A 13295-nucleotide genomic window follows, 5' to 3' on the forward strand; every position below is an offset into this window, starting at 1 on the left:
CAATACTCGGCCAACAGGCAACACTGAGCTCAGACAAGAATGTATAAACATGTCTAGGGACTGGATTAACACTTACCAGTAATCCCTGTAACATGTAGTTACACAAGAGGACCGTAATGCAATCATTCGGCAGCCAGGGGAGGGAAGCTGGATTCCTCTGACTGTCCTAAAGTAAAGGAAATTATCAGGTCCAGTCAGCTGAATCCAGAACAAGTGGGATGTACGCAAGCTACTCCCGAATAGGGCGGGAGGCTGCCCGCGGTCTAGTCAAAACCACATATGCAAAGGAGCATCCTCCTAGGCCTGCACATCCAGACGATAATACCTGGAGAAGATGTGTGAGGAGGATCACACACTGCTCAGCAAATGTCGACAGGGGACAACAATCTAACTTCTGCCCATGACACTGCTTGAGCCTTAGTGGAATGAACCCTAATCTGACTAGGTAAAGGCTTCCCTGCATCCACATATGCAGCCGTGACTACCTCCTTAATCCAGCGAGCTATAGTAGCCTGCGAGGCTGGCTCTCCCTGTCTAGAACCACCGTAAAGAACAGACGATCCGACATCCAGAAAGGCTTAGAAACCTCCAGATACCTGATGACCTGCAACAGACAATACTCCTCTTCTTCTCTCTCTCTGTCCAAAGACGGCAGGGAGAGGGACTGATTCAAGTGAAACTCAGTGACCTCCTTTGGTAAAAATGAAGGAGTAGTACACAGCTGTACCGCTTCTGGAGTCACCTGAAGGAAAAGCCTTGAGTTCAGAAACCCTAAGTGCAGAGCTAATTGTCATAAGGAACAGCGTTTTCAAGGTCAGTAACCTCAAGGTGTAAATGTAAGGCCTGCCAAGAAATTCAATACCAAATTAAGACTCCAAAGGGGCACTGGAAACCACAAGGGAGGACAAAGATAGTTCACGCATTTCAGAAAATAGGCCACATCAAGATGAGCCAACAAGGATCCACCATTTATCTGACTCATGAAACAAGTGAGAGACACTACTTGCCTCCTCAAGGAACTGAGAGCCAAGCCTTTATTCAAGCTATCCTGCAAAAATTCCAAAATGAGTGGAATCTGGACAAAGGAAGGAAGAGTATCTCGATCCTCACCACCAGGCCTCAAACATTCTCCAAACTCGCACATAGGCCAAGGAAGTGGAGAACTTTCTAGCTCTCAGTAAGGTGGAAATCACTGCCGCAGAGTATCCTCACTTCAGCAAGTGACCCTTTCAAGGACCATATGGTAAAACAAAATTGAGTCAGATCTTTGTGAAGGACAGGTCCCTGCCACAACATGGTCCTTTGCGCCAGAAGTCGAAGAAGCAAATCCACCAGGAGCCTCTGCAGATCTACATGCCATAGTCCCCTGGGCCAGTCTAGAGCAACCAAAAGTACCATTCCTCTGTAGCGCTCGATCCCACAAAACAATCTGCCCAACATGGGCCATGGAGGAAAGGGATATAGTAACTTGTCTTCCAGCCACTCCTGCACTAGGGCATCAATCCCCAATGACTTTGAATCTCTCCTGTGGCTGAAGAATCGCAGAACTTTCGCATTATATTTTTATTTATTTATTTATTTATAACTTTTATATACCGGCATTCGTAAAAAAAAAAAAAAAACATCATGTCGGTTTACATTTAACTGAGAAAGGAAATTACAATGATAGGTGGAGGAAAGAAAGATAGTTAAAAGGTAAGTTAACTTTACTGTGGAGCCAACGTGCGTCACAGACTTTGCACAGCATTGTGCAAAGTCGCCAGGAGGTCTAGGAACAGAAGACCCCAACGGTGCAGAATCAGCTGAAATGCCTCATCTAACAACGCCCACTCTCCTGGAACCAGAATCTCCCTGCTGAGAAAGTCTGCCCTTACATTGTCTTATCCTGCTATGTGTGAGTCTGAGATCATCTGGAGATGCACTTCTGTCCATTCCATAAGTTGATCTATTTCCAGTGACCCTTGTTGGATCTTGGTACCTCCCTGCCAATTGATGTAAGCCACAGTTGTTGCGTTGTCCATCATTATTTCAACTGATCAACCTTGCAGCCTGTTGCTGAACTGTAAACATGCCAACCGGACCGCCCTGGCTTCCAGCCGATTGATGTTCCAGAGAGACTCTTCTGCATTCCAGCGTCCTTGCACAGTCAGCTCCTGATAGTGAGCTCCCCAACCAAGGAGACTCGCATCCATTATCAGTTCTAGCCAGTCCGGTGGGGCTAGGGAGACTTCCCTTCTTAGATGATCCACCTCCAGCAACCAGTACAGTTGGGAGGAGACCTCTATTGGGAAGTGGAGCCAAATCGAATAGTCCTGAGTCTGCAAGGAGCACTGCAGAGGACACATATGCACCCTTGCCCAAGGAACCACTTCCAGGGTTGCCGCCATTAAGCCAGTACCTGCAGATAAGACCACACAGTTGGGAACAGAGTGTTCAACAACAGACGGAGTTGCACCAGCAACTTCTGAATTCAAGATTCCAGCAGGAAAAATCTTGCCCAGCTTCATGTCAAACCAAACCCCGAGGTATTCTGACTGAACAGGCTGAAGACTGCTCTTAGCCAGGTTTACTACCCAGCCGATCTCCCGCAACAGGGAAATCACCTTGCGAGTCACCAGGTGACTTAGCATGAATCAGCCAGTCGTCCCAATATGGGTGTACTAGGATTCCATCCTCTCTCATGTCTGCCATAACTACTACCATTATCTTGGAAAAGGTTCTGGGAGCAGTGGCCAAAACAATGGGCAGCACCCGAAACTGAAAGTGGCATCCCAGAACTGTAAACTGCAGGAGGCATTTATGTTCTAGTCAGATGGGAATGTATAGATATGCCTCGGACAGATCAGAAATTCCCCCGACTGCACGGACATTATCACCGAGCACAATGTTTCCATGCGAAAATGCTTCACTGGCAGATGACGGCTGATATCTTTGAAGTCCAAGATGGGACAAAAAGAGCCCTCCTTCTTTGGCACAATGAAATAAATGGAATATCACCCTGCATTTTCTTGACACGTGGGTACTGGGACAATAGTCCTCAGACTAAGGAGCCATGCCAATGTACCCTCCACTGCCTGCTTCTTCTGTGGGGAGTGGCAGGGAGACTCCATGAACTCGTCCCCAGGAATGCTGTGAAATCCCATCGCATATCCTTCTCGTATCACCTTCAGGACCCACTGATACGATGTGATCTCGACCCACCTCTGATAAAAGAGAGAGAGGTGTCCCCCATCTCCTGTTCACAGGGTTGGGTCAGCGAACTTTCACTGAGAAGCTCGGGAGGTTCCACTACCCAAGCCTGTGCCTCTTCTGGGTTGTTGGGGATGAAAGGGTCAAGTCCTCTGAAAGGTCACTCTTCTATAGGGTCGAAAATGCTTGGAACCTCTAGCACGATCTCTCATGTTAAGAGTGTGCTGCACCTGCTTCTTATCCTCCATTAAATGAGGAACCAGAGATTCACCCCACTTACTGGTCAGTTTCTCTGATTCGCTGCAAAACAAAAGCGAGTCGTTAAAGGGAAATTTGGTGAGGTTAGCCTTGGAGGTCACATCTACTGACCAATTTCTCAACCATAACTGACGCCTGGCCGCTACTATCGAAGCCACCCTTCTGGCTGAAGTCCAGAACAAATCACAGCCCAAATATGCAAAGGCAGCAGCAGCTGGTACCATAACTGCCCTGGAGTTTACCCCAGAGTCATCAACCTCCTGGGAGAGAAGCAAACATAAGCGAGCCACCAAGAATAGCAAGAAGTGATCTGCAAGGTCACTGCCACCACTTCAAATGCTTGCTTAAGGATAGTCTCAATCTTTTTTATCATGAGCATCCCTTAAGGATGCTCCTCCTTCCACGGGAATAGTAGTCTGCTTGGAGACTGCACACAAAAGTGCATCTATCTTTGGAAAATGTAAGTGCTCTCTTACCACTGAATCCAGAGGGTATAGGCCTTCCAAAACTTGACCCCCTTTGAAATTAGCCTCTAGGGCGCCCCACTCGATCAATTCTTGAATGGCTTCCATCCCAGGGAAAAAACAAGAGTCTTTACGTGAGGAAACCAAAATGGGATTTCTCTTTGCTCAGACACTGAATCTGACCCAGGAACTCCAAGCATTTTCAAGGTCTGGGAAATCAGAGCTGGCAATGCATCTCTATGAAAGAACCATTACTATATGGTTCTAATCTGGGGGACATTTAACCATCCTCAAGAGAGTCAGGATCGGCAACATCATCCGTGACATCCGGATCTCTAGCCAGAGGTCCTGCTGCCATTCCAGGAGTTGTCCGGCACTTGATAGAAGATCCAGGCAAGGATCCTACCTGCACCTCTGTTCTGGGAGAACTGGTCAGGGCTGAGGACTGCACCTGAAGAAAGGATTGCAACCCCTGGAAAAAATTATACCCATGAAAAAGTAGAAGTATCCAGACCAGAAGGTATGTGAGATTAGAGATGTGAATCCGTTCCAGAATTGTTTCCAGAATCGTGTTTGTAGAACCATGGGAAATCTTCATTTTTCGCGGTTCTGACCGCTTTTTTTTCCGGCTGTCCCGAGCCAAAAAAAAAAAAACCACACGACCCTTTAAATCTAATCATTTAGAATTCCCCACCCTCCCGACCCCCCCAAAACTTTTCTAAAGTACCTGGTGGTCCAGCAGGTGTCCCAGGGGGCGATCTCAGGGGGCGATCTCCTGCTCTGGGGCTGTCGGCTGCCAGTAAACAAAATGGCGCCGATGGCCCTTTGCCCTTACCATGTGACAGGGGCTATCGGTGCCATTGGCCGGCCCCTGTCACATGGTAGGAGCAATGGATGGCCGGCGCCATCTTCAAAAATAGCGCAGGCCATCACTGCTCCTACCATGTGACAGGGGCCAGCCAATGGCACCGATAGCCCCTGTCACATGGTAAGGGCAAAGGGCCATCGCATTAGTGGCAGCCGACAGCCCGAGAGCGGGAGATCGCTCCCGGGACCCCCGCTGGACCACCAGGTACTTTTAAGAAGATTTGGGGTGGTGGGTTGGAAGGGTGGGGGATTCTAAATAATTAGATTTAAAGGGTCGGGTGGGTTTGGGGGTTGTTTTTTTTTTGTTTGCCCTTTCTTCCCTCCCCCCCCCCTTCAAAACGATAAGAAAACCACACGAACATTTCATGGGGTTCTCCTATCACTTTCAAGCCCTCCCCCCGATACTTGACGGATTTGAAAATATCGTATGATATTTTCATCCATCAGAAAAACGATTCACATCCCTACCTGATATGTACTCACTGAGCTACCTTCTCCTGCTGAGGAACCAGTTAGGGAAGTTCCTAAATCAGGCACCCCACCTGAATTGGGGAAAACCGACAATCACTTTTAATTATAGGCTTTTAAAGGTATTTTCAAAGGATACTAATGATGCATTAGAATTAAGGCTTCCCAACAGTGAGGTTCCATTAATAAGAAAAGTAATCCAAGTGCCTGTAATTAAAAACTCACCTGAGCTAAAAGATTCCCATTTATCCCTATCAATTAGAAAGCAGAATGAAAATACAAACAAAAAACTCACTTTGAAATGTTTGTATGCTAATTCCAGAAGTCTAAGAAGTAAGATGGGAGAATTAGAATGTACAGCAGTGAATGATGACTTAGACTTAATTGGCATCTCAGAGACATGGTGGAAGGAGGATAACCAATGGGGCAGTGCTATACCAGGGTACAAATTATATCGCAATGACAGATAGGACCATCTGGGAAGCGGGGTGGAGCTTTATGTCAGGGATGAATAGGTCACACAGCTTTATGTCAGGGATTGAATAGGTCACACAGCGGACCCGCCAGCACATCTCTGAGCTCCCTCAGTATCCTGATGAAGTTCATCCCAGAATACTGAGGGAGCTCAGAGATGTGCTGGCGGGTCCGCTGTGTGACCTATTCAATAGATCCCTAGAAACGGGAGTGGTGCCGAATGATTGGAGGAGAGCGGTGGTGGTCCCGCTTCACAAGAGTGGGAACAGAGAAGAGGCTGGTAACTACAGACCGGTTAGCCTCACTTCGGTGGTGGGAAAAGTAATGGAGTCACTGTTGAAAGAAAGAATAGTGAACTATCTACAGTCGGGAGAATTGCTGGACCAGAGGCAGCATGGATTCACCATTGGAAGATCCTGTCAGACAAATCTGATTGACTTTTTTGACTGGGTAACCAAGGAATTGGATCGAGGAAGAGCACTCGATGTCATCTACTTGGATTTCAGCAAAGCTTTTGACACTGTCCCGCACAGGAGACTGGTGAATAAAATGAAAAGCTTAGGAGTGAGTGCCGAGGTGGTGGCCTGGATTGCAAACTGGTTGACGGACAGAAGACAATGTATGATGGTAAATGGAACTCTCTCTGAAGAGAGAGCGGTTTTAAGCGGTGTACCGCAGGGATCGGTGTTGGGACCGGTCCTTTTCAATATCTTTGTGAGCGACATTGCGGAAGGGATAGAAGGTAAGGTATGTCTTTTTGCGGATGACACTAAGATCTGCAACAGAGTGGACTCGCCGGAAGGAGTGGAGAGAATGAGACGGGATTTAAGGAAGATGGAAGAGTGGTCGAAGACATGGCAGCTGACATTCAATGCCAAGAAGTGCAAAGTCATGCATATGGGGAATGGAAATCCGAATGAACTGTATTCGATGGGGGGAGAAAGGCTGATGTGCACGGAGCAGGAGAGAGACCTTGGGGTGATGGTGTCTAATGATCTGAAGTCGGCGAAACAATGTGACAAGGCGATAGCTAAAGCCAGAAGAATGCTGGGCTGCATAGAGAGAGGAATATCAAGTAAGAAAAGGGAAGTGATTATCCCCTTGTACAGGTCCTTGGTGAGACCTCACCTGGAGTATTGTGTTCAGTTCTGGAGACCGTATCTCCGAAGAGACAGAGACAAGATGGAGGCGGTCCAGAGAAGGGTGACCAAAAAGGTGGAAGGTCTTCATCAAATGACTTATGAGGAGAGATTGAAGAATCTAAATATGTACACCCTGGAGGAAAGGAGGAGCAGAGGTGATATGATACAGACTTTCAGATACTTGAAAGGTTTTAATGATCCAAAGACAACGACAAACCTTTTCCATAGGAAAAAAATCAGCAGAACCAGGGGTCACGATTTGAAGCTCCAGGGAGGAAGATTCAGAACCAATGTCAGGAAGTATTTCTTCACGGAGAGGGTGGTGGATGCCTGGAATGCCCTTCCAGAGGAAGTGGTGAAGACCAGAACTGTGAAGGACTTCAAAGGGGCGTGGGATAAACACTGTGGATCCATAAAATCAAGAGGCCGTCAATAAAGAGTGGGTGGCTAGCCAGAATGACGGCTACTGCCTGGAGACAATACCCTTATTCAATAAACATACACATGGTTACTGTGACTCCAACATCGCTCTAAGCTACAACAGCAAGAGGAAATGTGGAAAAAAGGATTTGCAGTCACAAAGTGGGGAGTAGCTGGCTTGTTACGGCGGTTACTACCCCAAACCAAATAAGCCTGATACTTCACTTTCAATGCATATCCTGCTTCAACGGCAGGGGAGAAGAAAAACTGATACTACAAGCATATCCAGCATAGCTCCCTGCTTCAACAGCAGGGGAGAAGAAAAACAACCAATAAGGGCTGAATAACACAGTCTGGGTAAAACAAATAAGCATGGGTGTAGCTTGCTTATTGCGGCGGTTACTTCCCCTACTACCCATAACTAATCAAGCTTGATATTTCACTTGGTTGCAGCTCCATCACTGCTCTCTACATTAATGGTGGGGGTGGAAGGGAAATAGAACCAAAGAGCTAAGAGAAACAGATAAGTATGAGAAAAAAATGTGAAGCTTGCTGGGCAGACTGGATGGGCCGTTTGGTCTTCTTCTGCCGTCATTTCTATGTTTCTATGTTTCTATGGATGGCATGAGACTAAATGCACAATCAAATCTTTATAGGTGGAAATCCCTTGTGTGTTGGGGAAAAGTATAGTGATGGGAGTATACTACCCTCTACCTGGCCAAGATGGTGAGACGGACAGTGAAATGCTAAGAGAAATTAGGGAAGCTAACCAAATTGGTAATGCTGTAATAATGGGAGATTTCAATTACCACTCACACAAAGGAGTCAACGGTAAACCACAATATATAATCAAATCACCAAAAATGTGGAACCAAAATATTAATTCCAAAAAAGTGGCCTAAGAAGGTGTCAGCAAGCCTTGACGTTATGTGTCACTCTCAAGCAGACACTAACCGGTCTTATCTATCATTCACCTTCATCATAATTTTAATGCAACAAAAATATTTTTTCTTTTTTCAAAAATTAATTAAAAATGTCCTCCATTATTATTAACAAAATGACTCTTTCATATACAGTTGGTAGGGGAGCCCTACACGGGCCGGTGTTTCGCTGAGTAAGCTTCCTGTTTTTCAATTCACGATCATTGACAGATGTTTCAACACCAATTCATGATTGATGGCTGACGTCATTAAAACATGGCGTATTTAAAGGGACGTTAGCCTCGGTTCGGGTTCCTCCATTTGTTTCTTTCTGAGATGGTTGAGACGTCTGGTCCCGTCTAATATGGTAGCCGTGGTGTCTTGAGATAAGTATTGTTTTCACCTTTTCTTATAAAATGTGCAATTCTTTTTCATTTATACTCATTTCAGATATGTGGCTCTGCATTGAAATGCTTCTATACGCCCCTGAGGAAGCTTACTCAGCGAAACACCGGCCCGTGTAGGGCTCCCCTACCAACTGTGTATGAAAGAGTCATTTTGTTAATAATAATGGAGGACATTTTTAATTAATTTTTGAAAAAAGAAAAAATATTTTTGTTGCATTAAAATTATGATGAAGGTGAATGATAGATAAGACCGGTTAGTGTCTGCTTGAGAGTGACACATAACGTCAAGGCTTGCTGACACCTTCTTAGGCCACTTTTTTGGAATTAATATTTTGGTTCCTCATTTTTGGTGATTAGATTTCAATTACCCCAATATTGATTGAGTAAATGTAACATCGAGACATGCTAGAGACATAAAGTTCCTGGATGGAATAAATGACAGTTTTATGGAGAAATTGGTTCTGGAACCGTCAAGAGAGGGAGCAATTTTAGATCTAATTCTTAGTGGAGCACAGGATTTGGAGAGAGAGGTAACGGTGGTGGGGCTGCTTGGCAATAGTGATCAAATTTGAATTAATGACATGAAGGGGACAGTAAGTAAATCTACAGTTCTAGCACTAAACTTTCAAAAGGGAAACTTTGAGAAAATGAGAAAAATAGTTAGAGAAAAACTGAAAGGAGCAGCTACAAAGGTAAAAGTGTGAAAGAGGCGTGGACACTGTTAAAAAATACCATCCTAAAAGCACAGCCGAGATGTATTCCACACATTAAGAAAGGAGGAAGGAAGGTAAAACGATTACCGGCATGGTTAAAAGGTGAGGTGAAAGAGGCTATTTTAGGCAAAAGATCTTCATTCAAAAACTGGAAGAAGGATCCAAAAGAAGAAAATAAGATAAAGCATAAGCGCTGGCAAGTTAAGTATAAGACATTGATAAGACATGGTAAGAGAGAATTTGAAAAGAAGTTGGCCACAGAGGCAAAAACTCACAGTAAAAACATTTTAAAATATTTCCGAAGCAGAAAACATTCAAGGGAGTCAGTTTGACCATTAGACGATCGAGGGGTTAAAGGAGCACTTAGAGAAGATAAGGCCATCGTGGCAAGATTAAACGATTTCTTTGCTTCGGTATTTACTGAAGAGGATGTTAGGGAGATACGTGACCTGGAGAAGGTTTTATGGATAATGATTCAGAAGAACTGAACCAAATCACGGTGAACCTAGAAGATGTGGTAGGCTTGATTGACAAGCTGAAGAGTAGTAAATCACCTAGACCGGATAGTATACACCCCAGGGTTCTGAAGGAACTCAAAAAAATGGAATTTCAGATCTATTAGTTAAAATTTGTAACCTATCATTAAAATTATCCATTATATCTGAAGACTGGAGGGTGGCTAATGTAACCCCGATATTTAAAAAGAGCTCCAGGGGCGATCCTGGAAACTACAGACCAGTTAGCTTGACATCAGTGCTAGGAAAAATAGTGGAAAGTGTTCTAAAGATCAAAATCACAGAATATATAGAAAGACATGGTTTAATGGAACAAAGTCAGCATGGCTTTACCCAAGGCAAGTCTTGCCTCACAAATCTGCTTCACTTTTTTGAAGGGGTTAATAAACATGTAGATATAGGTGAACTGGGGGATGTAGTATATTTGGATTTTCAGAAGGCATTTCACAAAGTTCCTCATGAGAGGCTTCTAAGAAAAATAAAAAGTCATGGGATAAGTGGTGATGTCCTTTCATGGATTACAAGCTGGGTAAAAGACAGGAAACAGAGAGTAAGAATAAATGGACTATTTTCTCAGTGGAAAAGGGTATATAGTGGAGTGAGTCAAGGATCTGTACTACAATCCATACTTTTCGATATATTTATGTTACATGACGGGTGTTTTTGTGTGCCCTTGGGCCTCAGCCCAACCCCAGACAGATCCAGGACGGAACCGAGGGTTGACGGTGTGTTCCAGTATGGCAGATGATCTTACCCTCTACTAGGCCTGCAAGCTCCTAAGGCCAACAACAAGATGTTGGAAGTTGAATGGTCCTCCGACCATTCCGAGCCCTTTCGGACCCGCCGCTTGGATCGGCATGGAGCAGCAGGCCTGGCCTGAGGACGAGGGCAGACAGGCCTTGACATGAACACATGACATCAAGGTTGATGCAACGGCATCGCAGACGAGGGTCGATGCAACGGCATCCCAAACAAGACGAGAAGCTGGGAAGGTAGACATTGGCACTGTCTCTCAGGGCGCCCTACTCAGCCCACCTTCATGGGCGGACCCAATGGGCTGGTCGCGGACCAACTTGTCCCACTGCGCGCCCTACACAGCCCGAGGAGGCTGGTCATGGACCACGCTGGGAGCGGAACAAGCACAGGGAGGAATCCAGCCGAGGCAGAACTTAGACGATGGAGCCAGATGTCACCTGGAGCTCCACAAAGGCTGGCAGGTCATGAAGCTCAGGAGCGCAGGGACCGGAGTCCACTGCCGGCATCTCCCAAGACGAAGAAGTGTCACCTGGAGATCCACGGCCGGTAGAACGGAAGGCTCAAGAGCACAGGGACAAGACAACCGGAAGGCTGGAACATCAGGAAGCAGAAGATCAAGACGAGACACCAGGACACCTGGACGAGGACCTCAGGCATGAAGACTTGACATGACATGAAGCTGAAACGATGAGGAGCTCCACGAAGAAGACCTGACTGAGCTCTGGCAGGCAGGATCCTCCAGAGTGAAGTAACTTCGATACAAGGCGAAGACTGAAGTGACGGAGCAGCCCTTTATGGGGCTGGAGCAGGAAGTCCAATCAAAGGTGGGGCCAGCAACACTTCCTGTGGCTGGCCCTTTAAATTCTGAGAAGAGGCGCACGACGGCGCCTAAGGGAAGGCTGAAGAGAAGAAGCAGGACCACAGACAGCGGTGCTCTCCTGCACGCTGCGACAGCAGAGCAGGGGAGGCAGACAATTCACAGGCAGGCCCTTGGGCAGCTTCCAGCCTGCTGAGCGAGGACCCCGTCGATGGCGTTACGGCCCCCGACCGCGGGGGCAGGATGACGGTGGCTCCCTGCCACGGAGGCAGGGTTCGGGGCAGCCTCCGGGCCGCAGGAAGAAACCAAGTCCGCGGCTCCAGCTGCGTGAGAAGAGGTGCACGAAGGGCGGCCTCCGGGCCGCAGAAGGAGGCTTGCGTCTAGGTGTTTTTTGGGGGGTTTTTTGCACGCTCAAACTAGGCGCCCAAAAATGTGTGCAACACTTAGGTATCACACACCTAGGCGCCTACCTAAGTGCCCAAAAATAAGCACACAATAAACTTAAACGGACAGTACTACTTTTGCACAGAGGAAGGTGAGCGGCCACTATGGTGTTGCTTAACATGGACACAGTCTACAAGGCCCAACTGTGCATCCAAAAACTGGACACACAACCTGGGCGCACAGTTAGACGCACACACTGGACTGACAATCCTGTAGAAGGCATCCTTAAAAAGCACGCAAAATGCCGTTGCAGCCTACCATGCGGCATGCAGCGAAAACCCTCAGTGCAGGACCTAGCTTAAGGCTGCTCAATAGGGATGTGAATCGTGTCCTCGATCGTCTTAACGATCGATTTCGGCTGGGAGGGGGAGGGAATCGTATTGTTGCCGTTTGGGGGGGTAAAATATCGTGAAAAATCGTTAAAAATCGTTAAAAATCGAAAAATCGGCACATTAAAACCCCCTAAAACCCACCCCCGACCCTTTAAATTAAATCCCCCACCCTCCCGAACCCCCCCCCAAATAACTTAAATAACCTGCGGGTCCAGCGGCGGTCCGGAACGGCAGCGGTCCGGAATGGGCTCCTGCTCCTGAATCTTGTCGTCTTCAGCCGGCGCCATTTTCCAAAATGGGAAGGTAGACATTGGCACTGTCTACCTTCAGCGAGGCGCCGGAACCCTCGCTGAACGACCTCCTGCAGTCGATCTCCTGCCGGCGCCATTTTCCGTACGGAAAATGGCGCCGGCCATACGCGTATGGCCGGCGCCATTTTCCGTACGAAAACGATTCGCGGCGGGAAATCGCTCCCTGACCCCCGCTGGACCTCCAGGAACTTTTGGCCAGCTTGTGGGGGGCCTCCTGACCCCCACGAGACTTGCCAAAAGTCCAGCGGGGGTCCGGAAGGACCTCCTGCCGTCCAATCTTTTTCGTCTATGGCCGCCGCCATTTTTCGGCGCCATTTTGGAAAATGGCGCCAGCTGAAGACGACAAGATTCAGGAGCAGGAGCCCGTTCCGGACCGCTGCCGTTCCGGACCGCCGCTGGACCCGCAGGTTATTTAAGTTATTGGGGGGGGGGGGTTCGGGAGGGTGGGGGATTTAATTTAAAGGGTCGGGGGTGGGTTTTAGGGGGTTTTAGTGTGCCGGCTCACGATTCTAACGATTTATAACGATAAATCGTTAGAATCTGTATTGTATTGTGTTCCATAACGGTTTAAGACGATATTAAAATTATCGGACGATAATTTTAATCGTCCTAAAACGATTCACATCCCTACTGCTCAACCCACCAGGCTGCCCACGTCCCTCAACCTCCTATGGAGCTGGACAAATGTCGGAATAGAGCATCGAGCACAGAGACTGGGGGAAGTAGGAAGCCCTACACAACAAAAACCTCCTTCTAGGTCTCTGTATAATCTTTTTTTTTTTTTTTTTAAACTTATCG

General features: G+C 47.0%; 1 protein-coding gene across 2 annotated transcripts in view; it reads right to left on the bottom strand.

Moving 5' to 3' along the window:
• Window positions 1–13295, bottom strand: part of SHPRH (SNF2 histone linker PHD RING helicase) — a 425259-nt gene that overhangs the window by 361331 nt on the left and 50633 nt on the right. The gene's annotated exons all lie outside the window — the stretch shown is intronic.

The sequence above is a fragment of the Rhinatrema bivittatum genome, chromosome 3 (assembly GCF_901001135.1).
Source record: "Rhinatrema bivittatum chromosome 3, aRhiBiv1.1, whole genome shotgun sequence".
NCBI classification, from domain to species: Eukaryota; Metazoa; Chordata; class Amphibia; order Gymnophiona; family Rhinatrematidae; genus Rhinatrema; species Rhinatrema bivittatum.